Source organism: Cydia splendana, chromosome 13, assembly GCF_910591565.1.
Source record: "Cydia splendana chromosome 13, ilCydSple1.2, whole genome shotgun sequence".
Lineage (NCBI taxonomy): Eukaryota > Metazoa > Arthropoda > Insecta > Lepidoptera > Tortricidae > Cydia > Cydia splendana.
Window position 1 is genome coordinate 3,909,650 of NC_085972.1, and position 27,066 is coordinate 3,936,715.

The 27,066-nt window shown below is 39.4% G+C and overlaps 1 long non-coding RNA gene across 2 annotated transcripts; it reads right to left on the reverse strand.

The window, feature by feature from the left end:
* Nucleotides 1-1,210: 1,210 nt before the first annotated feature.
* LOC134795965 (uncharacterized) lies at nt 1,211-14,641 on the reverse strand. Of its 2 annotated transcripts, XR_010144884.1 has the most exons (4): nt 14,522-14,641; nt 12,022-12,131; nt 3,263-3,399; nt 1,211-1,549 (listed from the first exon to the last, which is right to left on the reverse strand). It is a non-coding gene; the product is annotated as an uncharacterized LOC134795965 (long non-coding RNA). The 2 variants fall into 2 exon arrangements; XR_010144885.1 differs by lacking the exon at nt 3,263-3,399.
* Nucleotides 14,642-27,066: the final 12,425 nt, after the last annotated feature.

A 27,066-nucleotide genomic window follows, 5' to 3' on the forward strand; every position in this document is an offset into this window, starting at 1 on the left:
TGGATACTATCGCTAGACTTTTTTGTCCATGGGCTTGGGCACCATCTTGGAGTTTTTGACGTGCGAAAGGGTATTTTATAGCATAGAGTAAAGCTTTTTTTTTTAGTATATACGTTTACAGGAATTAATGACATCTTGTGAGCGATAGATGAACTAACGCGCTATTCACGGTGCGGCGGCGAGTAGTGGAACTATACGTGACAATTTCCATCAATCAAAAGGGGACTACACTGTTGATGGTCGATAAAGGCTATTATTAATTGAATTTTAACAGCACGAACGCCTTATTGACAAGCGTTCTTTTTGTTAAACCCACACCTATACGTCAAATAATGCTCGCTCCACACATTCACCTATGAACGCTCAAAAATGCTTATTCACGTTCATAAACCAAGTTGTACTTTAACCATATTTAGAAAAGTCCGTTTTTTATTACTGGGTGGAATTAGGGATGAAAATCCCGGAAAAAATCAAATGCTTATCGATCATTTCACAAAATTTAGTTTTTCCGGTTTTTTTCCAGTTTAGGATGACTCATGTTAGACCGGGCTGTGGCCGGGCCGGAGCTTCCGGAGCTTCGTTTTCTATGCAAAGCGTTATGTCATCACCATGCAGGGCTCGGGAATGGCACGGTGCGGGCCCGGCCCGGTCTTGCTATGTGCAAAGCCCTGACCCCCCGGAGTTTCTTCACAATTTTCACTATGATATTGATGCATCAAGGTGATTTGTTTACAGTACCTATGTTTACATATGGCCTACCGCAAAACGCGTTAATCGAAATTTCGTTGTCTGCCTCTCTGTCGATCGAATGGCCAAGAGTGATAGGCCCTGGGTTGTGCTATTATTATTAACACTTTAACTGTCCCTCGCCTTCACTACTGACATGGACCGATACGTCCGTGCATTACAGGTAATGCACAAATACAAATAGTTTGACGGTGCATGTCATGTAATGCACGGACGGTAACGCCCTCTACGCAGGGTTTTGCGTAATATTGCCTATTTCCTGCCTCAAACTACAGTGCGACAGAAACCAGTAGAAAATAAATGAGGGCGCCACTTTCTACGTTACTATCCCTTTTTTGACGTAAAATGCTTAAACATGGCAACAATTTAGTATTGAATATTTATAGTTCCAGTTTATTTAATTTCTACTATTTTATGTCGCACTATACCCAAAGGCACTAACTACTGAAATAATACAATAGTACTCTTTGTATATATATTTTTTATAATAAACTGAACGGGCATTGGCTCTAGTCACACCTGATGGAAAGTGAAAACAGAGCCTAAGATGATGGAGCTTACCGGCTCAGTAAGTAATAGCCTATTCACTCTTGCTTTAAAGAGACCGAGGTCAAATTTCCCAGGAAACACAGATGACGGAAGCGCATTCCATTCCTTAATCGTCCTTACCAAAAAAGATGAGGCAAATCGTTTTGTGCGGACAAATGGAATATTAACAACGAACGGGTGCATTCGCTCCTCGCGCCTGGACGTCCGGAAAGGGAAAGCTGGGATCAGGTCGTGCAATTCTTTTGCGCACTCCCTAGAAACACCGATAGACATGTAACTCGTCGGCGATGATATGAACAAGACTTTGTAACTTTGATTTGACAGCCATCGCCAAAAAGTATATGAGCCCGGCGCTCTATCGAGTCCAGGGCTGCCAGCTGATACTTGGCAAAACCGTCCCATAGGTTGCAGCAGTATTCCATGCACGAAGGGACCTATGCTTGGTGCCGCCTCACCTTAAATATTAGGACATCAAGTTTCTTGGCAGCAGTCCTGGACTCAATAGTCGACCCGAAATTTAGGTTGGATTATTATTGTTCTAATACAAAGGCCGCAATGAGATCATAGAAATGATCATATATATGGAACCCTATTTGATAGCAATCCTACAATTATGATCATACACGCCAAATTTGTTAAAATTGTGTGTGGTACTATACAGCACGTCCACGGATGATTTTGTTATTTCTTTTGCGGTATATATTCATGAAAAGAAATGTACTTTTATGTACTTATGTTTTTAAAAAATGTACTCGCACGGTTTTGGCATAGCGACATACAGATCGTGGTCGTGCTGGGTAGATACTGCCTGGCACGACCACACTATATTTATGGTTAATTTAATGTCAAATGAATACAAAACAAATGTACTCAAATTGTACTATGTACAAGCACATCAAAATGTGACAGTCATACTGCAAAAATCGCTGTCATGATTAAATAAGAGCACCGTGAACAAAGTTTTGTACGGTGCTCTAAAAAGGTGAACCTAAGGGCTGATTTAGACGGCGCGCGAACTCGCATGCGACTTTCATTAAATTTTTTTTGATCGGCTGGTTGAAATAACTAAAATCTCATGAGAGTTCGCGCGCGCATAATGTCTAAATGTGGGATCATCAATGTAAAGGGACCTTATTGTCGATGGCGTTTACGCCGCACTGCGACGAGCAGCGTTGTATTTGTATCGGAGCATCGTTTATAATGGCGGAAACGATGCCACCAGCCGATCAAAAAAAATATAATGAAAGTCGCATGCGAGTTCGCGCGCCGTCTAAATCAGCCCTTAGGTTCACCTTTTTTAATCATGACAGCGATTTTTGCAGTATGACTGTCACATTTTGATGTGCTTGTAGATAGTACAATTTGAGTACATTTGTTTTGTATTCATTTGACATTAAATTAACCATATAAATATAGTGTGGTCGTGCCAGGCAGTATCTACCCAGCACGACCACGACCTGTATGTCGCTATGCCAAAACCGTGCGAGTACATTTTTTTAAAACATAAGTACATAAAAGTACATTTCTTTTCATGAATATGTACCGCAAAAGAAATAATAAAATCATCCGTGGACGTGCTGTATAGTACCACACAAAATTGTTGTTATTACACCATCATCTGTAAATATGTAGTTAGTTAATAAATTTGTGTGTATGCCTACTAACATTCGTTGAATGATTAAAATTAAAATGACGAAATTGATCCTTTGTTGGTCTTAAATCAATTTAATTTAATTTTTAATCATAGGGTAATTAAATAACAACAATTTTAACAAATATGGCGTGTATGATCATGATTGTAAAATTGCTTTCAAATAGGATCCCATATTATATTAATATGATCATTTATATGATAGTTTAATTAATTGCCTTGTATTTTTTAGAAATCATAATTGCCCCAATGAGGGTGCCATTGGACGGTCGACGCAGTCTTAACTAATAACATCTTATTGACATACATTCTTACATATCAAACGAGAAAGAATAAACATTTTTTTTAATAGGTAGGTGGGTAGGTAGGTAGATAGGTATATCTTTCTTTGACGTGGCTGCTATAGTCTTCAGGATTTGATTTGCCGTGTGATCATCGCTTTCCGGTTGCAACTTGATGCCATCGAGGAATGTCCATAGTATATATATGAAAAAAAAAATTATAATACCATTCATTGTATGACAATACCTTCTACTACTAGAGGGCATTCCGGGAGTGGGCAGTCAACGTTAAAAAATGTTCAAACGCTGGAAAGTGCAGGGGTCAAAATGTCCATACGGAACCGGCTGTCTATGCAACTAGACGTAACTAGAAGGAGCCCCGCTTCGCGGGGCTCCTATTTCTCGGCGGTTTGCCCTTCGGGCATCTGAAGCTACCTAACGAACCTAACCTACCTACTTTTTGCCACATAGACAGCCGGTTCCGTATGGACATTTTGACCCCTGCACTTTCCAGCATTTTAACATTTTTCACGTTGACTGCCCACTCCCGGAACGCTAGAGGGCACCTTTAACCTTCTTTTGGCAGTGATAATAATATATCCTTACAAAAATAGGTTAGGTGTCTAATTGTGTATCAACGATATTTTCAGTGGCTCATCTCTGTAGCTTACTGTTATATATATACTAGCTTTTGCCCGCGACTTCGTCAGCGTGGAATTATTAATTTAGGTAGGTAGCTATTATTTTATTCAATCAGTTAAAGGGTGATTTCTTGAATGAAAATAACCCTTTGTCGTTCCCCGGGAGTCAAACTATCTCTATTCTATGGTGTACTTTCGTTTGGGCCAAATACCTTTTGCCAAATTTCACTTCCCAACAAACTTATCGCAATAGTTTCATTTCCCAAAGGAACCTTTAGCAAAGTTACACTTCGCATATAATTTATTTGGTCAAATTATCACTTGGCATGATTTTACTTTGTCAAATGTTGTTAGGACAAAAAATTATTTAGCAAACGATTTTTATTGGCTAATATTATATTCCAAAAAAGCCGTTAAGTGGGTTAGGTTAGGTTTACAGAAACGAAATGCTACTAGAAAAGTGGGTTTGTTTAGGTTCGAACTGCGATCCTCACAGAACCGAACTGCTATCAGAGAAGTGGGTTAGGTTAGGCTAGAACTAAGACCCTTACAGAAACGAAATGCTACTAGAAAAGTGGGTGGTTTTACCTCCTTTTCTACATAGTGCACCATCTACAATAATCTTTCACCGGCCCCCATAGAAATCGGTATTTTTTTTCTTAAAAATTATAATGTTTATGGTTCAACTAATCACATCCGTAGGGGGAAGCGGGGCAGCTTGGTACACCTTTTTTTGAAATCGATTTTAGGCCTCAAAATGAACTCTAAACACTTTGATACATTACATGGGACACTTTGATACATCGTTTTGGGGTACTTTGGCACGTGAATCAAAGTGCCCCGTAAGTGTTTCAAACTGCCCCGCAGAGCACACTTTACAGATCAACTCAGTTAGCTGACCAGTAGTAAACTTTTTAAACATTACAAAACGTCTATTAAGTGCGGTGCTATTAGAACATACTACAGTTATGTCAAAAATGCATTTAATTCGGTCGACCGCGGTGCTCTATTAGCAGAAGTAAAAAAAGAGCTACCAGAACTTTACAAATACATTTGGCAATGCTACGGAGCACCTTCAAAATTACTTTTTGGAAATGATATTATCTTGTCAAGTATGGGCTGCCAACAGGGAGATCCGCTTGGGCCTGCCATTTTTAGTTTGGTCATTCACCCCATCATCTCTAGTCTAAATTCAAAATTCAATTGTTGGTACTTAGATGACGGCTCCCTTGGCGGAGACGCACTAACCGTACTACAAGATATACAATCTATCATAGATAAATTTTCGAAAATCGGGCTTGCATTAAATTTCACTAAATGCGAAATTTTTATTCCAGATCACGTTCCATTGAATACAAAAATAGATATACTAACAAATTTTAACGCAGTTTTACCTAATATTTCCGTTCATTCAAAAACATCCCTCACCCTTTTAGGCTCACCAATTTTTGACGAATCAATCGCACCCGTCATTAACTGTAAATTAAATTTATTCAATAATACATCAGACCTCCTATTTAAAATAAATCCCCATATGGCTCTTTTCATCATTCGTTTTTGCTTATTTACACCCAAATTTATGTATTTACTCCGCAGTTGCCCAATTTGGAAATTTCCGTCCATCCTGTCTTCCATAGACTCCTCCCTTCAGGCAAGCCTTTCCAAAACACTGAACATTCATCTCGACAATAGTTCATGGACCCAAGCGGTTCTATCCATAAGGCTGGGTGGACTGGGCGTTCGCACTTCGGCCAGTTTGGCTCTACCCGCGTTCCTGTCCTCAGTATACGGCTCGCTATCTCTCGTCGGTATTATTTTAAACCTTCCTCAGATACCTGACGATGAGATAGCGAATCTAAGTGAGGCCAGGGAGGCCTGGTGTGAGTCGTGTCCGGGTGAGGACATCCCAGTCGCCCGTCACATTCAGCGGGCTTGGGACTCCCCTCCCTTAAAAGCAGCTCATACCACACTTCTTCAGGATAGTCCGGACGACTTCGAACGTGCCCGAATTCTAGCCGTATCAGCCCCCGAGTCGGGCCATTGGCTACAAGCACTCCCTTCCCGTCAAATAGGCACCGTTTTTGACCCAAGTAACTTGAGAATAGCTATATGCTTAAGGCTTGGGTCCAAAATATGTGTCCCTCACACTTGCGCCTGTGGCAAAAACGTCGATCAGCTCGGCCGACATGGCCTTTCATGCCCCAAAAGCGCCGGCCGCCTATTTCGCCACGGTACCATCAATGATTTGGTCCGTCGGTCGCTTGCCACCGCGTCTGTGCCTGCGATTCTCGAACCCGCGGGCATGGCGAGGGACGATGGCAGGCGCCCCGACGGGGCCACATTGGTGCCGTGGAACTAGGTAGGGCCCTGGTGTGGGACGCAACGTGCGTAGATACCTTCGCACAGTGCCATATCCAGGCGACCCGCACCCAGGCCGGCGGCGCGGCTGACCAGGCCCAGGTTCTCAAGCGCCGCAAATATTCGTCCTTACTTAAGGACTACGAGTTTGCGGCGCTCGCGGTAGAGACACTGGGCCCTTGGTCAGCCGACATGCAGGCCTTTGTAAGAGCCCTGTCGGGGCGGCTGATTGACGCCACAGGGGACCCCAGAGCTGGCGCGTATTTCTCGCAACGAATCGCCCTGGCGGTTCAGCGAGGAAACGCCGCCAGCGTAATGGGTACCATGCCACAGGCGGACCTGCTAGAGGGGGTATTCTTTTTATAATTAGGTAAAAACCTAATAGGTAAGTAAGTTTTATAGGTAAGTTTCTTTTATTTTAGTTTTAATTTTAATTTCTTTGTAGTTTTAGTTTGTTTTAATAAGTTATTTTATATTCAATATGTTACATTCGTAAGTTAAAGTTAATTATGTTTGTCATGTTGGTATATAGTTATTTCGGCGTTTTTTTACACGAAGTAAAATAAAAAGTGCTGACAACCAGTTATTAAGCAGGTGCACTAAAACTACAAAAAAATGAAATCAGTGTCAGTTTTTCAAAAAAAGCTACTTTGGTTGTTTTAACTTTTCTTTGTCATTTTTTTTTCTCTTTGTACGTTCGCACTATTCAGTAAAAAAATTTCACAACAAAAAAACTGGCAGGGGCACTTAGATACACTAGAGGGGCACTTTGACATGTTCAAAACTGCCCCAATCTTTATTGTACCAAAGTACCCCAATGGTCAAATAAATGAAAAATAATTTATTAAAAATATACTATTAAGTATTATTATTTATTTATTTATTTATTTATTTATTAGCCTTTAGTCGGACAATACATTATTCATGTTCGTATATTTCACTTTTTTTCCATTTCTGTGTGTCCGTTTGCCAGGTGGCAAAGGCCTCCTCCAGTCTTCTCCATTCTGGCCTTTCTGTGGCCACTCTACCCCAAGTTGTTCCTGCGACCTGTCTTATGTCGTCGTCCCACCTTCTCTTTGGTCTACTTTTCTTTCTGTTTCCATCTCTTGGGTACCATTGTGTGACTAGTTTGCTCCACTTGTCTTTTCCTCTGACTATGTGACCAGCCCATTTCCATTTTTGTCTTCTTATCTTTCTAGTTATATCCTGAACTTTAGTCTTGTGTCTGATGTTGCTATTTCTTACTTTGTCCGTTCTCTTGATTCCTATCATACTTCTTTCCATCGCATGCTGGCATATGGAAAGTTTACCTGACATGGCTTTTGTTAGAGCCCATGTTTCGCTTCCGTATGTTAGTACAGGTAGGACGCATGTGTCGAATAGCTTGCTTTTAGTTGATATGTGTAAGTTTTTGTCCTTCATTATTTCTTTTAGTCCCCAGTATTTATTCCAGCTGTTCGCTATTCTTCTTTGAATTTCTTTCTTTATACTGTTTTCTGGAGACATCAATTGCCCAAGATATATGTATTCTTCCACATAAGATATTTGATTCTGGTCCACTATTACAGGATCCTTCTTGCCATTAGTCATAATTTTAGTTTTTTCAGGGTTTAACTTCAGTCCAGCTCTTTCACTTTCCGATGCTAGATCATTAACCATCTTGTTTAGGTCACCAGATGTTCTTGCGAATAACACAATGTCATCCGCGAATCGCAAATGCGTTAGTGTGCGACCACTTACTGTTATTCCTAGATCATCCCATTCCATATTTCTGAAGATCATTTCTAATACAGCTAGGAAAAGTGCTGGTGATAGGGGGTCCCCTTGCCTCACGCCTTTTTGTATTTGAAAATTAAGTATTAAGTACTTTAAAATAATAAGCTTACTCTATTACTGAATAAACGTACTAAGCGCTCATTATGATGTTCATCCGGTAAAGTCTAAAATTTCGCACCACAACTCGATAAAAAAATCATAATTTATTTACTATGCGACCGCGGAAACACGTTTTCACGCACTAAGCGGCACCGGCTGGCAGGAGAGATGTGCCGAAGCTGGTACCTCAATCACACATACAAAGCCACGTTTTAGTGTTGCAGAAGGTGAACATAAGTTTTTAGTTAAGGAATTAGTGTGGGTGTTCAAAACTGCCCCTTGTGCCAGTTGTGCCTATCTGCCCCGCTTCCCCCTATGCGTAAAACATAACCAAAATGATAAAAATACCAAGGTCGGGATTAAGTATTTCAAATAAAACAAAAATAAAAATATCTATTGGTATGTAAACTGTATGCCATGCAATGTTATGCTTATTTGACTAAATAATACTTGGTAAAATGAAACTTGTCCAAGTAATTATTTGCTAAACAATAACTTGCCAAAAAAGACTATTGCTAACTGAAAAATTGCGATAAGTTGTTTTGCCAAACATTTTTTTGGGAAATGATAATTTGGGAAACATAGTTTGGGATGTGATACTTTGGGAAACGTTTTTGGCCCATTCGTTAGTAAACCCTATTCTATACCCAACTAAATCGTGCACCAGCGCCGGTACTACACCGCGCGGGCGGGACAGTTCCTATTGACAAAGTTTGATGTGCAGTTGGTGTTAAGTCCCCATACAAAACACCACCCCTTTAAGGGATGATTTCTGGAATAAAAACTATCCTATGTCCTTCCTCGGGACTCAAACAATCTCTATACCAAATTTCAAATAAATCGGTTCAGCGGCTTAAGCGTGAAGAGGTAACAGACAGACAGACAGCCACACTTTCGCCTTTATAATATTAGTATGGATGGATATGCACTAGTTCAAGGACGTGTAAGGGCCATTTTATTTCAAGTTGTCCCATACACTTTCTTTTTCATATTTGGGATTTTTTATGTTATTTCTACTCAGAATCATGAGCTTTTTTTGATCGTAATAGGAGAAAAAAAGTGTCCCGAAATTCCCATAAAAATTTCGATCTTTACATTCCGTGACTGCCATACAAAGTCTATGAAAAATGGTACCGGAATGGAAATAAAAACCTTGGCACACTTTTTTCTTCTATTAGGATAGAAAGAGCTCGTGATTCTGAGTAGAAATAACATAAAATTTCCCATATTAAAAAAAAAGTGTAGGGGACAACTTTAAATAAAATGACCCGTAAGCGATAAGATAGAGATTCCGTGTCGGTAAAAGAGATAGATAGGTATATTAATAGTGGATCGCTGGCTGTTCACATTGCACGAGGACTCTCTTTAAAGTACTATGCCTTATGGGAAACAGTCGAAGAGATAGCTCAGATCCGGAAACCGCTACCAACTTTTAGTATGTTGTTGCGCATGGTATTGGGTCTCCAAAACTGCCGGGAGACAGCGGCGCCGGCCATCTACTTCAGGCCTTCAGCGGAATGATATCATCAAAATGACTCCCGTCTCGTTGCGAATATTGCATATTGCACCCAAACTATGCATGGCACATACACGTGTGGGGTATTAAATGAAAGCTAATGAAATATTCTATACTTCATTTATACAGTGTGTACCAAAATATTCAACAGTTTAAGAGCTATTTACAAAATAAACAAAATGAGGTAAAAAAATATTCGATTATTTGGATTTTATAACCAAACCAAAAGTCGGACGTTAAAGAAATGTACCACAACATTAAAGATGACATCTCAAGGCATACACTGATATCAAAAAAATCCAAATTTGACCAAATATGTGGAAATTATGAAATGAAATGTATTATAAGTCACCTAAACATTGTTTGCAGAAAAAAAAATGGTTTAAGAGCTATAAACACAGGAATACCATTTTTTATGAAAAAAGTAGGTGTATATCGATTTTATAGCTAAACCACAGAATAAATGTGTCGCTTAACTTCAAACTCGGGTAAATCCATTCGACCCTCTCAGCAAATATCTACCCTATTACCTTTTCTTAATACCAAAATCGCATAATCTGACAGATGAATTTACCCGAGTTTGAACTTAAGCGACTCAAATAATAGTACTATCGTACAGAAAGGAAACTTCCTACAAAACCGAAGTTTGACAGCGGTTCAGGGTCGAATCATGCTATCCCTTTCTAATATATGGCACTATCTCTTTCTGCTATTTAGGGTTGTCAAAATTCAAGTGATTATCTTATCTGTGGTCGTGCATGCAAAAGGAAGTCAAGTGGTGCCAACCCTAATAATTGCTCGGAGCAATGCTGAGCCGAGCGGAGCCGAGTTTGGCCGAAGTCAGGAGTTTCGCACCCCTGGCTAAACTAAAAACGTTAATAAAATGTTGCGTATAATATTAAAGAAACCAGTTATTCAACTATACATTACAATTTAAATTTTAATTTTCCGATAAAAACTGTGAAAGTTGTAGAAAAAAAACTAAAGCGCGCCAACAATTCTATTATTTTTGTATTTGTATTTGTACAATTCTATCTTAATGCGCTCTTATTATGCAAAGAATTGTTCTAATTATCGAGTATTAAATGAAAGGACATTACATAAAATACATGAAAACGACATTTTCGACTGGAATCTTAATTTATAAATTGAATTTGCTTGTTAAACAAGCAAACGAACTGTACCTTCCTCCTTTGATAGTTGGTTAAAATGTGGCTTTTGTCACCTGGGCTACAAACACGAATGAATTGACACCTCATTTATTAAATAAGTTCAGTAGTTTCATGTAAACAGTACATGCACGCATAGACAGCAAATTCTGCCGTAGTCGAGCAAAAGATTAAAATTAATTAGACCTTTATTATCATTGCCTGGCACTACAAATATAAACTATAAACTCTGTGCGGAAAGAGAAGAGTCGTGGAAGATAAGGGAATCAATACATTCTATGAGTCGTCTCTCTCCGCACAGACTCTAAGAGAAATAAAAAGCAGTAGGTAGTACATAATTTCTCTAACATTGAAACCCTCAGGCCATAGAGTAACTGTTAGGGGCTTAGCGGGCGTCGCCTCTATGAGTTAGCAAGATGCCTTATGGAGGTTTCAAATGACCAGAGGGCTGACCTGTATGTATTTCAGAGGATCAGAGGGAAAATACTGCCAGCCTTCACAGCCTTGAAGCCCTTGCAACACTCAAGATTCCACTTTTCGAACTACTCGCTACGCTCGTAGTTAAAATTTGCTTCTATAAAAGGCTAATCGAGGCTGAATGAAGTAGATGGTCGGCGCCGCTGTTTCCCGGCAGTTTTCGAGACCCAATGCCATGTCCAACAACATACTAAAAGTTGGTAGCGGTTTCCGAATCTGAACTAAATTCCCATAAGGCAGTGCACTATTACACTCTTTACTCGCAGCGATACAAGCTGTCAACGATAAAATCGCTCAGCGGTAGGTACTCGCGAAGCGATGTTCGCTTGGCGGTCAGAGAGACCATGCAACTAGAAAAAATAGTCGTATTGTTTTACCACATCTATATCGATATTACTAACGAACCTCTGTAACTCGAAAAAAAGAAACTGTATTTCTACGTTTCTATAATTACCTGCCTAACACGAATTTTTAATGCGTTTTTAAGACGAACAAAAACCTACAAGAACCTCTCTAAGTCGATGCCCTCTATAAGACGAAACCTCGTTAACACGAAGTTTTTGGCGTTTCCCTTGAGATCCGTGCTATCGAGGTTCCATTGTACTTCTATTCTGTGACTAAGGTTACAATACTTAATTCACGAAGGCTGATATTTCCTTGTAGACCTTATTAACCTTAAATACAGTGTTTAAAACGTCAAACTCGTATTCGACCACTCGCTTTATAGCCGGGCGACAAAACTATCAGAAGTAAGTACCAGAACTATACTCGCTTCTCGCTGCTCGCGCGCCAACTCATTTCTTATTTTGTAGCTCCAATCGCTTCTCGCTCATCGTTCTTGGTGAAACCAGTGCCAGTCCATTGAACCTTAAAAAATAATATATTATATTTACATTTATAACAGGAGGTACTATAAATATACCAATTATTTTACACTACTGAAAACTGCAACTAAAACGTTCGATATGTTTCGGAAATGTTTGGGCACAGTCATTTATAAGGTCAAACATGCCTCCCATCACCCATCCAATTAAATGAAATGTTCCGTATGGTGTATGTATAACTGTATACAGGTGTATAAAGACGGGCCAATAACAACTGCTTTGTAGGTATCTATTGTTTTATTTTTGAAGATTCTCTACCTAAACCTACGTAAAATTGACACCAACTACGCCATTTTTGGTACTAGCATCCCGCCCCGGCTCCGCACGGGTTACAATACCTTAACAAATCATACACCTAAATCTTCCTCAAGAATCACTCCGTTGATAGGTGAAAACCGCATGAAAATTCGATCCGTAGTTTTTGGGTCTATCGCGAACAGACACACAAACAGACGCGGCGGGGGACTTTGTTTTATAAGGTGGAGTGATTATATACTCGCTGTGGCCAAGGCTTTGCCCGTGTGGAATTTGGTCAATGTCTCTTCCTTCGTCTCTCCCCACCCGGGAGGATATAAATAATAAATAATTAAAAGCCTAAGCCCAAACACCTATTAAATACTTGGCATGGACAAGTTACATTCTGGTCTTCATGAAAAAGTTCCATTCACCAAATAGCACTGTTTAAATGCAAATGTGGTGGTGGAAGCGGTGGTGGCCGAGTGGATATGACGTCCGACTTTCAATCCGGAGGTCGCGGGTTCAAATCCTGGCTCGTACCAATGAGTTTTTCGGAACTTATGTACGAAATATCATTTGATATTTATCACTAGCTTTTCGGTGAAGGAAAACATCGTGAGGAAACCTGCATACATCTGCGAAGACATTCAAAGGTGTATGTGAAGTCCCCAATCCGCATTGGGCTAGCGTGGGGACTATAGCCCAAGCCCTCTCGCGCATGAGAGGAGGCCTGTGCCCAGCAGTGGGACGACGTATATAGGCTGAAATGATGATGATGATGATGAAATGCAAATGTAAATAAGTTTTTGGCAAAAATTTCATTTTTGGTACAAGCTTTTATCGCTGACTGTACTTTTCTTACGATAGACAACTAATACTCATCGAGACAATTCTAAAACCCCTACACACACACAATTAGGTTGCTTTGTTTCATCACAGAGTTCCTATGGCCACCTGCTGTCTCCATCATCAGATCAGTTCGACAGTACCATAATATTATTGTATTGTCATCAGAACTACATACAGCTGCCAATTTTCATGACGCTACGATCCTTGGAAGATGGTTAAATTAGTTACCTTAGATTCCATTACATAGTTAGTTACATACAGGTCGACCTAATAAAAGCTTTAAAAAAAAATACTATCATCATTCAGGCCTTTAACATCTTGACAGATGATTTATGCAGCGTCTGTAAGCGAGGAACAACGTCTCTCGTGGCTGTATAAGCCAATGCGGGACCGGCATTTGCGACCGCATTTGTGGCAGTTGAAGCTGGGAGCCATGTCGGCATCATCAGGTGGATTGTGCCTCTTTACGCGTTTTCGGGAAATGTTTCATGAAACCATGCTTTGTCGTGGAAAAAATATACTATAAGTACCTGTATATAAAAGATTTGAAAATCTTTGGACATACCTACTGTACAGTAAATAATAATCGTATTTACTTTATTCCTCTTCAACTCGATACCTCCACCCTTTCCCGAGATAAAGGGTCTTGACATACAGACGGACGGACGGACAGACGGACGGATGGACAGACGGAAAGACAGATAGACACACGGACGGACGGACTCACAGACGGACAGACGGATAGACGGACAGACGGACGGACGGAAAACGAATTGATCCTTAAAGAGTCCCGTTTTTTTCCTTTTGAGGTACCGGACCCTAAAAAATTACTTCAGCTTATCATAGCACTCTTCCTTTGGACATACTGTATACCTAGTAAATAATAATACTCGTATTTACTTTATTCCTCTTCAACTCCATACCTCCACCCGTTCCCGAGATCAAGGGTCTTGACAGACGGACGGACGGACGGACGGACGGACGGATACACGGATAGACGGACGGATTCACAGACGGATAGACGGACAGACGGATAGACCCACCGACAGGCGGACGGACAACGAAGTGATACCTAAAGGGTCCCGTTTTTTCATATCTGTAGTTAATGCAAATGCTCTATTTGTCAAAGTAAATAAAATATCTTCACACGATCAGGGTTTTGGGCATGTTTTGGGGGACAAAAACATGGAAATAACTTGGGTGCGCATGTTTCGGATAGATAACGAAATCCTAAAATACAGGCGGATAACACAAACAACCTACACGATATTATACTTAAGCAAATACCTTAATTAGTACATTTTATGTTGTTATGTTACTCTTGCGTAGGTATTTATTCATACTTTAGTAGCTTTCTATAAATAAGATCACTATTTTTTCTCTTGACATGTTTATTTTACTATTCTAAAAACATGACAGCGTCAAATATTTAAAAGTCGAAAAAAGTATATAATTACGTAAAAAGGCTTAAGATAATTAAGAAAAAACCGGACAAGTGCGAGTCGGACTCGCCCGTACGATGTTCCGTACTTTTTAGTATTTCTTGTTATAGCGGCAACAGAAATACATCATCTGGGAAAATTTCAACTGCCTAGCTATCACGGTTCATGAGGTACAGCCTGGTGACAGACGGGCGGACGGACGGACAGCGGAGTCTTAGTAATAGGGTCCCGTTTTTACCCTTTGGGTACGGAACCCTAAAAAAAGTAAAACCGACTTCAAGCCTTCATCAGCAGTTCCACTTTATCAAATGGCACTTTGTAACTGTAAATGCTTAGTTATTTAGTTGATGAAAATACAAAACTCGCTGTATGTATGCTTATAAGATTTGAGGAGTTCCCTCAATCCCTCATGGAACCTATCATCAGACTAAACCTTGATAAAAATGTTCTTTATAAATCTTACGGGCTTAGTAAACTTAACCAAGAGTACAAATCGCCAAAGTGAACTATGCATCGTTAAAGAGTTCCGTTTTAATCATCGTCAGCAGTTCCATTTCGTTAATTGTCACTTTAACTGATATAAATAAAAACTGAATGTAAATACCTACTTGCTTTATTGATGAAAACACAAAAAACGCTATATGTAAGGTAAACGGCCCCAAGTTCGTGTTAGTACGTTATTTCGTTAGTTTTGTTTCTGGCGCAAATAATAAGGAATTCAATTATTTTTTATTCTAATTATACATATGAAAACAATCTGTATTATTTAATCTCTTCAATAAAGTAATAACCAATATTTTAGTAATTAAACTGAGAGTAATACGACGGTCGAAACTGTCAGAGGGCCGCGAACAACTGTGTTGTATGCGTGCACTTTTATTAGGCGTAAGGTGCGCGCTCTCACTTGTTAAGCTTATAGGAAGGAAAAGCTAAACCCATTCGAATAAAAGTTTTTGGGAGTGTTTCTGTGGGTTCCTTAGTAATTGATTTGACAAGAAAAAAGATTGAATATATGCATAGAAATAACTTAAAATTGCAATAAATCGACTCACGAAATAGCGGTCATTTTATTTTTCGTGTGTCTCCTATTTCGTGCCACTAACGAATCAAGGATTTTCTAGATACATTTTGAGTGCTTGTTTTTAAATATAACAACGAAGATAATTAAAAAAATAAATTAGTAAACAATTAATGTATTTCATGAAGTTTCGTATGAGCGAAATTCGGTATATGTTTTTTTCACTAGAATTCTCATAAAACGAGTTTGAATGTGACCCGAGTTAAAATTTTTAAGGTATATTCCACGTATATTCTCATATTAACTACTAGCACAATTTTATTTATTATTCAATTTATTTGATTTATTTTTGTGTATGTTTATATTTAACGTATAAGATAGTAAATTATTTTTTGTAAATAATTTTTATTTTTTAATTTATTTTAATTTGTAATTTTTATTTTATTTATTTAAATAGTTTGGCTCTTAATCACGTATTAAAGTACCCATATGGTTTACAAAGTCTTAATTCAACCATTAAAGACGACGAGTACAAAAAACTTTAAGCTAGCTCTCAATTTTTTTTTTTTTATATTATTTTTAATTTGACCATACAATTATTCGTAAGTAGGTAAGACCGTTAAATATAAATGATTATCAGCAAATTATCACCAATTACTCTAAGAAAACTTTATGCCGAAACAGGGGACACGAATTCACGAACTTAGGAGCTGACCTAAATTTGTATCACGAAATGGGAGCCAAATAAGAGGTTCACGACAAAATTCATATAAAATAAAGTTTCAACTAAAACCCTACAGTTTATACATTAAATTATCAACAAAGAACTAATATAACTTATTCAAAAGCTTTCAAGGTAATGATATGCTTAGTAATATTTAAAAAAATATACAAACTCTCAACTCACTCTCAAGAGCCTTAACCTGCCGAAACAGGGGCCCTTTACCTTATGCCTATAAGATTCGAAGAGTTCCGTGGATTCCTCATGGATCCCATCATCAGAACTGGGATAAAAACGGGACCAACTTGGAACTATGTATATACTTCCAAACTAAAAACTAATTTTCCAAATCGGTTCACCACCACCAACCGGTTGAACTTGTTACCTAAGTAGAGGTTTACAAAATTAAATATACTTAAGGTCACTGTGGGCAAGACCGGCATACTTTTTTTTCACTTTGGAGTGATCTAGTTCCGTTAATTATTAACCTACATTAACGCTTGTAATCGCATACGATGAAGAATTTAATAACTAGTAGTTCGCCCCGAACTGAGAACTCGCGGTTAACCAAAAATTATATAGCGATTGACTTTATTGCACCTACTTAGGTACTCGTATAGTGACATAAAATAATAGAAAATAAATGAGGGCGCCAGTTTCTACGTAACTGTCACATTTTTGACGTAAAATGCTTACACATGGCAACAATTTAGTATGGACATTTTTGAGTTCCATTTTATTTAATTTCTACTATTTTATGTCGCACTATAGGCGGCAACTGACAGATTTAAGCAAAGAGTAGTATGTATAATATAGTTGGTCAAGCAGATCTTGTCAGTAGAAAAAGGCGGCAAATTTGAAAAATGTAGGCGCGATGGGATATCGTCCGATACAAAATTTGAATTTCACGCCTTTTTCCACTGACAAGATTTGCTTGACCATCTATATATAGAACAAAATTTGAAAAATGTAGGCGCGAAGGGATATCGTCTGATACAAAATTTGAATTTCACGCCTTTTTCTACTGACAAGATTTGCTTGACCATCTATATACAGGGTGACCTTAGCCATTGGACAAACCCTGATATCCCACGTAGGGTTACTTCGCAGAAATGCTCTAACGGTTATTAATATTTTAATTAAAAAAAAAAAAATATCATACAAAAGTTATTAACAATAATCGACAACAAAAAGAAACATACTGTATTAATCATTGGCAGTGCTTTTGGCATTTTTTTTGAAAATGTGCGACAATGATGACATTTGTCAAAAGTCAGAATCTTATTAATGTCATAAATAAAAAAGATAATCAAAACGGTCCAAGAAGGTTTTATACTATTTATTACCTCAGGAGCTATTGACACAGAGGTTGCTCCAAAGTAAAAAAATTGTAATTTGTTAATTTATTCGTAACCGCTACACCGATTGTTATGATACTTTGTATACTGGTTCTAAATACCCTGATGCATATGTACATTTCGGCTTTGTCCAATGGCTAGGGACACCCTGTATAGGACAAAGAGAACTTCTCGTGGAACTTTTTTGCATCAATTTTGAAGCGCCATCTGTAATTCTTAACCAGAAACATCAACGTCAATATCAGGGGTGAAGGGGCATAAATAGCGTCTAAGGACCTATGTTGCGAACGTAAAAAACTTCGACTTTGAAGAAAGGCTTCAGGATATTTATTAATACACGAAAACAGATTAGGTACTTTTAACTTGACTGTTGATGTAAATAAAGTACCTATCATACACGGCTGGAATAACACACAATTGACCACAAAACACAATTGAACGCAGCACAGGTTGTGAATCTACCCGCCCTGATTTTTTCTGAATTTTCTGATAATAAAGTTCTCAGCAACTGTGATGGCGTATGAAAACTTTGTTTCTTTTAACATTGTAAAACTGAAAGTATTTTTATTTATATGAATTATGTCGTAGTACAGACTATAAATACGGTGTTATAATATTTTGAGTTTTATTCGACAAAGTTGTTTTTTTGTGACAATTGCCTCCATGGCAAGTATGGCAACGCGATAAATAATCTGTTCTATCAGATGTTTATTTGTTTGTTTCATGCCCTGGATACAAGACTTTTAAGACGTTCTGACGAAATAAAGTGAAGCCATATTAACAAAAAAAAGTTTAGCGTTAAGTAATATAAATGGCGCTATTTTTTCGAATAAAGGGCTTTGTATACGGCTGTCCCTCCCCTGGACTTAAGTCACCACCATAGAGATAAAAATAAACTGTATCTGTGCTAACCTGAAACATTTCCTGTCAAATGTCAAATACTTATGTTTATTTTATTTTTATCTTGCTAATTATTCCAAAATGGTAAATTTAAAAACGATATTATAAAAGTGTAAACCAAGCACTTTCATTTGATACCAAACTCGACCATGTTTCTTGCAATTAAAATTACCAGAATAGCAAGACCTCTTACAAACAGCTTTTTGGCCTTCTAAGCTCTTCTAGCTCAATAACCCCTTGATCGGGCCTGCTCATAATTTAATGACTAAAATATAATGCCGTCGACTACACGTTTACCTAATTTCATTTAAATTAGAACAAATTTACTTAAGTTATTGAGTATCAAACTATCTTCTGCCAGTTCAGCTTAAAAACATCGAAATGCCAGGACGTGCCCCTAGCCAGCCGCGTGTTCAAAGTCGAATGTAAGTACTTCGCTTCGCTTCGCTCGCTCGTTCGATTAATAGTTTAGCTTTAGTGACAGATCATTTCAAACACAAATTAAGCAAAAACAATAGTTTTTTTTTTTATTTGGCGAGTAGACGGACTTCCCGTGCAGTTTAAGGGAAGTCCGTCTAGTAATGATATCAGCCAATCTATGGGTGCGTATATTATTTTCGTAGTCAAATTCCTAAAAGGAACGAATCAAGACAATGAAAAGTGTACTTTAAACTTGTTAATATGGGGTGTAGATTAGAAATAAACACCATTTTTCTAATACAAAGGCAAGTCGCCCATATACTACGAAAATGGGGTGGTAAACTTTTTTTGGCAAATAATTACACGTAGGTAATTATTTTTTTGATTTCCGAAATAAAGGATCAATAGTCATTTAAACTGAATTTCAATCGTTTCTTTTAATTTACTGAGATCAAAATTTAATAAAGTACCTAACACCATGCGAAAAGGATTCAGGCATCAACTCGTCACACCAAAATTTTGTTATAACCTGTCACACCGCCAAAAGCGAAATAATTTGTTTCAATTCGTCACAAGTAAATTGAGTTCTCAAAAAAAAGTCACATCATCAGCATCATCACAAAAACGTCAGCGTCAGTCATTAAGTCACATCATAGTTTTGTAGCTATTGGTCACACGGCAAATCTGTTCCTATTCGTCATCCCGTCAAACAGTTCTAACTGGTCACAAGCAGGACTGAAAGGCCGTCGTGCGCAGTGATCGATTCTAACCTATGCCTAACCAGGCCTATGTTTCAACCCTCCCCAATTTATCGATATCGATAAAATACGCAAGCATGTAGCATACTACACTATTTAAGTCTGTTACAGGGCTCGGAAACCGTTCTCAACGCTCAAACCGGTTTCGTTCATTTGCCCGGGAACGAAATGGATTTCGTTTCCGTTTGCGGTTACCGGTTAAAGAACTGTTCTTTTGAAATAACGGTTTACACCAATTACGTTCTCGTTTCGTTCTTGAGGAACGAAATAAACCGGTTAAATTGAAAACGTCGCAGCAAGATAAAATGAGTATTATTATTTGTAACCGGCAGAATATCAGTGCTTTCCTCGAAAAAGCGAAGCGTATCGCTGCGTAGGAATCCTTTTGCGTCCTGCAGTACGCTGTGTGCGCCGAAATATGTGTTTTTTGTTTATTGTTTTTTTATTACTTTTCTACTTATTAATTAATTAGTGCATGTTTGTTACATGTTTTTCCTGTTTGTTAATAAATAATAGTTTCAGATGTTTTATTTTATAATTTTATTTAATAATTTTTTTTATAGCAGCTTTAGAATGATTATAGAAGAAGGTATTATTAATTATTTTTATTATTGATTAAAATCAACCAATTATTTATTTATACAAGAAAACTAATCAGTTTCATATTTGCCACCATCAATTAGCCCATCTGCTTGAAAATTAAAAAAAAAACCGGCCAAGTGCGAGTCAGACTCGCGTTGCAAGGGTTCCGTTCGTACATAAGAAATGTAACATTACACAATTTTTAACAATGTATTTTTTATGTGAAACGTGAGTGAAAAACCCGTAGGGTCGGATCAAAAACGAAGTAATTAAGTCCGACTCACGCTGGACTGCACATTTCTAATAGATTTTCCTGTCATCTAATAGGTAAAGAACTATTTTATGAATTTTTTTCAAAAGTTTAGACCCAGTAGTGTCGGAGATAAAGGGAGGAATGGTCAGTTTTTGCCTATTTACTTGAATAACTTCTAAAATGTTTATCCTAAAATTATAAAAAAAATATATTTGGATTCTCACAACTTTTATTTGATACATATCAACACGATTTAGTTTGAACTTTTTTATTTTTAAATTTTCTCATTGACCCCCTAAAAGTGGCCCCCATGTTTAGTTAAGGTATCATAGTGGTTATCCGGGTCAAGGTCCGGGTCCGAGTCCGAGTCCGGGTCCGAGTCCGGGTCTGAGTCCGAGTCCGAGGCCGGGTCCGAGTCCGGGTCCGAGTCCGGGTCCGAGTCCAAGTCCGGGTTCAAGTCCGGGTTCGAGTGCGGTTCCGACTCCGAGTCCGAGTCATGGTCCGGTTCCGAGTCCGGGTCCGAGTTCGGTTCCGAGTCCGGGTTCGTGTCCGGGTCCGAGTCCGGGTCTGAGTTCGGTTCCGAGTCCGAGTCCGGGTCCGAGTCCGGGTCCGAGTCCGAGTCCGGGTCCGAGTTCGGGTCCGAGTCCGGGTCCGAGTCCGGTTCCGAGCTCGGGTCTGAGTCCTAGTCCGAGGCCGGGTCCGAGTCCGGGTCCGAGTCCGGGTCCGAGTCCGGGTCCGAGTCCAAGTCCGGGTTCAAGTCCGGGTCCGAGTGCGGTTCCGACTCCGAGTCCGAGTCATGGTCCGGTTCCGAGTCCGGGTCCGAGTTCGGTTCCGAGTCCGGGTTCGTGTCCGGGTCCGAGTCCGGGTCCGAGTTCGGTTCCGAGTCCGAGTCCGGGTCCGAGTCCGGGTCCGAGTCCGAGTCCGGGTCCGAGTCGGGTCCGAGTCCGGGTCCGAGTCCGGTTCCGAGCTCGGGTCTGAGTCCGAGTCCGAGGCCGGGTCCGAGTCCGGGTCCGAGTCCGGGTCCGAGTCCAAGTCCGGGTTCAAGTCCGGGTCCGAGTGCGGTTCCGACTCCGAGTCCGAGTCATGGTCCGGTTCCGAGTCCGGGTCCGGGTCCGTGTCCGGGTCCGAGTCCGGGTCCGAGTCCGGGTCCGAGTCCGGGTCCGAGTCCGGGGTCCGAGTCCGGGGTCCGAGTCCGGGTCCGAATCCGGGTCCGAGTCCAGGTCCGGGTCCAGGTCCGAACCGGATCCGGGTATGAGTCCGGTTCTGGTTTCGCGTCCGGGTCGCAGTCCAAGTCAAGATCGAAATTCGAAATCACCAAACGTGAACTATGCGTCGTTAAAGAGTTCTGTTCTAGTCATCATCAGCAGTTCCACTTCATCAAATGCGACAGTTTTTAATGAAAATGCTTGATTTTCTGATGTAAATACAAAAATCTCTATACGCATGCCTTTAAGATTTGAAGAGTTCCCTCGATTCCTCATGGATCCCGTCATCAGAACTCGAGCTTGACAAAAATGTGGCTTAAAAACTTAACTTGCTTAACAAACATAACGAAGACGACAAATCGCCAAACGTGAACTATGCGTCGTTGAAGAGTTCCGTTCTGATCATCATCAGCAGTTCCACTTCATCAAATGTCACTTTTTTGGATGTATATGCTTATTTTGTTGATAAAAACCCAAAAATCACTATATGTATGCCCTTAAGATTTGAGGAGTTGCCTCGATTCCTCATGGATCCCATCATCAGAACTGGGTTTTGACAAAAACGGGACCAATCTGTATGCATATACGTACAATCATAAAATAATTTTCAAAATCGGTCCAGTAATTAAGTAATGACGGAGATATGGAGTAACAAACATAAAAAAAAACATACAATCGAATTGATAACCTCCTCCTTTGGGATTTGGAACTCGGTTAAAAAGGATTAACAAAATTCAAAATGAATATCTAATATCTATAGACAATAAATAATTTGCACGCCAGCGTGTCAGCATTGTTTGCTTAATTACGTCCACCAACATTTCATATTCTTTTTAATTTGCATACAAAATGCAAGGAGGAGAGGAGGAGAAGCTGATAATACAATTCAGAGCGTTATATCCTTTCAGACTAGGATTATCAAAAAATGTGTACCCACTTATTTTACTCACAGTTGTCAGAATCGAAATTATCGGTCTCTTCTTCATTGAAAAATGGTTGACTGTCCGGAATATATTTACAACTTTGTGAATCCATTTTAAATGTAACAAAACACCACCAACACCAACAGTCAAAACTCACACGCCCAAAAAGTATAAATAAGAAAAACTGGGCAAGTGCGAGTCGGACTCGCGCACCAAGGGTTCCGTACCATAATGCAAAAAAAAAAACGAAAAAAAAATGCAAAAAAAAAAACGGTCACCCATTCAAGTACTGACCACGCCCGACGTTGCTTAACTTTGGTCAAAAATCACGTTTGTTGTATGGGAGCCCCATTTAAATCTTTATTTTATTCTGTTTTTAGTATTTGTTGTTATAGCGGCAACAGAAATACATCATCTGTGAAAATTTCAACTGTCTAGCTATCACGGTTCGTGAGATACAGCCTGGTGACAGACAGACGGACGGACGGACGGACGGACGGACGGACGGACGGACGGACGGACGGACGGTCGGACGGACGGACGGACAGCGAAGTCTTAGTAATAGTTTTACCCTTTGGGTACGGAACCCTAAAAATAAACAATTCAGTCAGCAAGCAGCACCGTCAAGTCAACATCGAGATCGAGTACTTAGAGCGGGTAGCCGGATAATGTATTAATATTGTAGACGGCTGAGATTAACCGGTATTATATCGATCCTCGAGAACGAAAACATTTGGTTCTCTCAACTAACCGGTTAGAAGAGAGAACTAAATTTTAAAGTTCGCGTTCCATAAATTACCCGGTTTATTAATGAACGAAATAATATAACGGTTTATGAACGATATTAACCGGTATATCAATACCGGTTCCGAGCCCTGGACTCTGTTATGTTGGTACTATTGTTCTTTGACAGTTCTTTGTCGTACATGTTATGTTGGTATGGTTGGAGAACCAAACTCACACACAGACTGACAAAAACTGATTCCAGTCGCTAGTATGGAAGTCCCGTCTCTTAAAACGTAGTGATTAGGTATCTCTTTGATGTTGACGGGCTTGCCTTGTAGACGGACTTGCCCACAGTGACCTTCCCTTCATTATCTTATAGTTTTGAGTAAAATTGCTGTGACATATTATGGACAGACAGACAGATGCATGACGAAACTGTTAGTGTTCCGTTTTTGCCATTATTGCTACGGAACCCTAAACTTACAGTGCTTAGTAAATTTCAACTACCTATTATCGACAAACAAAATATTTTTCCCAATAAGTATGTAGTTTATTTTTTGTAACTGTTAGACAATTCGTGTAATGAGCTTAATAGTTAATATTTACTTACTCTTTTTTTTTACTTTGAGAGCGCACCACCGACATTCTTAGTGGTGAACGTATTCGCTGTGGCCGAAAACGTGTTTGTAGATGATTGATTATCTTAAATCGCTACTTTAAAATTTTGTTACATTCCCACAGCCATCGGAAATTTCTTCTCTTTTATTTAAACTTTAGATTTTCACGCGTTCCTGAAACTGAAAAAATCTGTACACATGAACACTGAAGAACGTGGGATTGATGGAAGAAAATAAAGCCCAAACCTGACAAACTGAAATCTAAATTTGTACAATGTAGCAAAATGCATTGGGCACTACAGTTTGTTGATGGCTAACTACCTATATTCCATAATATAAATATCCAGAGAGGAAAATGGGGACTACGTTTGTATGGAGAACCGGTCATCCCCTTTCCTCTTAATAACTTAATATGCTTCGGCACATGATTACACATATTTATATATGTAGGTACGTGCATTGTATTTCCATATCTTCCAAGCGGAAAGCCAGACGGTGCTTGCTGGATATTGGTTTCTGAAATCTTCGAAAGAGTCTTGGGTCATATGGAAATAAAGCTCATTGTATAATATTCTCCTTTTTCTGAACGTGTCCACCAAAGTGGATGTTCGTCCCATTACCTAGAGCATTACCAGAAGCATATAGGTATAAAGGCCAGCGCAAACCGGCGGAGCGCAGCGCAGATCACCGAGGAGGATTTACGCCGCGCAGCGCTCACCGGCGAGGTGAAATCCCCCGCGATATCGCGAGCGCGCACAGCCCAAGCGCTGGCGGCCGGCGCACCAGAGAGCACTTCGGCGCAGGCCGGGAAATGCCGCGGCATGCCGCCGCGTGTACTCTATCACAAGGGATTAGTGACTAGTATGCACGAGTTCTCCCCCGTCGTCCCGGCGCTACTCCGGCGCACGCCGCGGGAGGCCTCGGCGCATGCCGGGGGATGCCGCGGCATGCCGGCGCCTACCGCCGCGGTATCCTCTAACGTGCTCCTCGATGCCACGGAGTAACAATCCTCCGTGATGCTCCGAAGTCGGTCTCAAAGCATTTAAATTTATACCTGAAGGTAATTGAAATAGGGAAGAAAATACATTGATAATTTTAAAGTGATCTGCGCTGCGCTCCGCCGGTTTGCGCCTCTACGGGCCCCCAGGTTTCTACGGGCTCTGGTCGTGGTAGGTGCAGCATGCGTGGGCCAGGCAAGCCGAGTGAATTATGTACCTATTTTACCTTAACTTTGTTCACCTGTGTATCCTTTCCAAGATAATCATCTTTTTTAAGATGTAACCCGTATAATTGGTATATCATTTTAATTCTATAATAAATGATGCTTTACATATTCAGCATTTTTTTCTTGGATATTAAATTCTTTACTTCGATTGACGTGTTTATTATTTTCGTTACTATGACAGCGTTAATATTTAAAAAAAAAATTATAACGTGAAGGTTGAGTACTGAGTACGCAGGTGATAGTACAGTGACATTAGAACTCACACAAGCAAGAACCACCAACGACGATTTAAATGAATATCATAAACATTTAAATACTAACTTTTTGGCGTTTATCGTGCGTACTTCGTCTTTGCGGAAAAATTACCACAAACAATGGGCCTACCGTGAAACACAAAATTCCAAATTTTGTTAACTGCCTCTCTATCACTCTTGCATATCCGAGCGATAGAGTGGCAGATAAAGAAATTTCGATTTTCGGGTTTCGCCGCAAGCCCTCTGTAAACAAACCGCCTTGATCCATCAATGTTATATAGTTGGTCAAACCAATTTATCAGTCAGTAAGAACCGGGAAAACTATAGTCGTCCTTTTCTTTTGGATGCTTAGTACTAGTGTAATGTGTAAGACTAAGATAGTATGATTGTCTCTGTATACGATTGAAATGAGACAGTCCTTTGAAAAAACTATATTTATTCGGAACATCTGTGAAAACTTGATTACTTATGTATGCAAATTTTCAGCTTCATTGAACATCCGGGAAGTGGGTCTTTAGGTTTGATTGTTACAAACAGACAACGGGACAGGTGAAAGTGAAACTACATAAAAACTTGTAAAAATGTGGCTTTTAGTTCAATTTAGTCCAATTTCTATTGGAATTTCTGATGAAAACGTCCTTATTGCACTTGAAGCATAAAGACGTGCCCTTATTTTATGGAAAGCCACAAATAACAACCAATTCGAGCCTACTAGGTGGCAAAATACGAGTAGGTTAAATACACGAGTCTAATCAAATAAGGATTTAACTATTTAGCCAAATATTCTTTATTGTGTTATCCCGGCATAATTGCCACGGCTCATAAGAGAGAGCCTGGGGTCTACTTGACAACTAATCCCAATAATGGGCGTAGGCACCAGTTTTTACGAAAGCGACTGCCTTCTGACCTTCCAACCCAGAGGGTAAACTAGGCCTTATTGAGATCTAGGCTTTATTGTGCCAAAGTTACCTACTCGTAAGTCTCGTAACACAAACAATAAGTTTCACAGAACAAAATTACTTACATATAGGTACCTAAACATTCTAAACAAGTAAACATATTACTTTTCTAATAAAAGGACTGAAGTGTAGTGCTGCGAAGACGGTATTTTAATGATATATGGATATACATGGTAAAAGAAGTAGGCATATTTTGCGTGGTCTGACGCACCTGGCCGGTGTTTCCCGATTTTCTGTCAATGTCTGTGAAGACCTTTCTTCACAAAATACCTAAAATGAATAATAAGTAAAGTTTTAAATTAATCTAAAACTCTCCAGTTTGCTATTCATTCAAACTGAGAAAATCCAAATTTCTAAGTCGGTATACGACCGGTGTCTTATATGCCATTGAAAATTCAACATTAATAACAACTAATTAGGCATAGCGTCCAATGTAGAGTATGGCACAGGCACTAGTTCTTACGAATTTTA